The sequence below is a fragment of the Capsaspora owczarzaki genome (assembly GCF_000151315.2).
Source record: "Capsaspora owczarzaki ATCC 30864 unplaced genomic scaffold supercont2.2, whole genome shotgun sequence".
NCBI lineage: Eukaryota > Filasterea > Ministeriida > Capsasporidae > Capsaspora > Capsaspora owczarzaki.
In genome coordinates, this window is record NW_011887293.1 from 1,546,437 (window position 1) to 1,548,247 (window position 1,811).

Consider the following 1,811-nt stretch of genomic DNA (forward strand, 5'->3'; position numbering starts at 1 on the left):
CCCCGGTCGCCTGATGTCGCCTCAGCATCCATCCATGGTATCACCACCCTCCTCGTGAACGTGTACGCTCCGGCCAGCGGCGACGCGTCCCTGCGCATCAGGTTCCTCGAAGAAGTGGAAACCATCATCACCACGCACCTGCATCCGATCGTCGACGGAGAAGCGCAACCCGCCCTTCCGATGATTGTCGGCGGCGACTTCAACCTCTGCTTGAGCAATCAACGCAACTACTTGTGCTCCTCTACTCATCCCCCGCCATTGGATCTTGCGCAGAGGTTCTTTGTCAACCTGACCTCCCGGCTCAACCTGTCCGAGTCGTGGACGGAGTGCCACGGCAACAAGCATCTGTACACCTGGTCCCCAACAGGCAACTCCCCTGGTTCCAGCAGACGCATTGATTACATCTTCACCAACGATGCATTTCCCTTTACCCCCGTCTCCTTCGAGGCTACGGAAACGAGGTCCGACCACCGAGCTCTCATTGCGGCTTTCCACCACGTTGACCACCAACGCCGTCCCCCTCCGCCATTCAGACTGAACTCCCGGCTCCTGACGGACCAGCGTCTGTTGGACTTTGTCCACACGTGCATTGATCAGCTGAACGAGTCCATCCGGCTGTCGAAAGATCACGCCCCCCTGGCCTGGGACATTTTCAAATCCAGAGTTGTCCGCTACGCGTCGTCCCTTGGCGCCTACGTGGCCAAATGCAACCGCATTGACGAGGAAGCTTGTCATCATCTCATCACCCATGTCGAATGCCTGTTGCAGGATCCCCTGCTTACGGCAGACCAGCTCAAACGACTCCAGGACGCTCGCTCTGGCGCTGTAGCCGAGCTCCAAGAAATCGCTCGTACCAAGGCTGAAGGCGCCAGGTTGAGGTCGCACCACCTCTCGTGTGCCCTCACCGAACGCTGCACCAAGGTGTTCTTTAGCCTTGAGCGTGAGTGCATCAAAGCCCAAACCATTGCCAAACTCACGGTGAACGGCGAGGACTTTACTACTCCGAACGACATAGCATCCGTGCTGCACGACTTTTACTCCAAACTCTACGACTCTGAACCAATCGACGAGGCAGCCCTGAGCGAGGTCCTTGCGCAAGCAAATCCGGCGCGAAAGCTGTCCCGAGCAGAACAGAAGTCACTGGGCGCGGATCTCAACCCGTACGAGATTGCTGTCGCTATCGAGAACACTGCGCCTGACAAGAGCCCCGGTCCTGACGGCCTGACAGGTGCCTTCTATCGCACATTCCAGGCACGCCTCTGCTATGCGTTGTCCCACGTAGCCAACGCGGCGTACCGGAACAAACGCCTCCCTGACTCCATGCTTGAAGGGTACCTGAAGGTCATGTACAAGAAAGGCGCCCGCTCAGACCCGGGCAACTACCGACCAATCACCTGTCTCAACGTGGACTCGAAGATTCTTTCCAGAGCCTTGATGGCGCGCTTTGCCCTGATTGCCCCTGAGATTGTCAACCTCAACCAGAACGGATTTGTTCCTGGTCGTACCATCGATGCCAACATCCATCTCATGCGCGACTTGCTCGATTTGTGCCGCGTGTGCAACATTCCGGGTGTTGCTGTCCTGCTGGACTCGGAGAAGGCATTCGACAGAGTCGATCACCAATTCTTATTCCAAGCACTCCGCAAGTACGGCGTCGGTGAGAGTTTCATCAGTTGGATGGAACTGCTCAACACTGGCTGCCAATCCCGCGTTGTGTACAACTGCACCATCTCGCTTCCATTCCCGATCAAACGATCTGTGCGTCAAGGGAGCGTCGAAGCGCCGTTCTTGTATGCCATCTACGCCGGCGT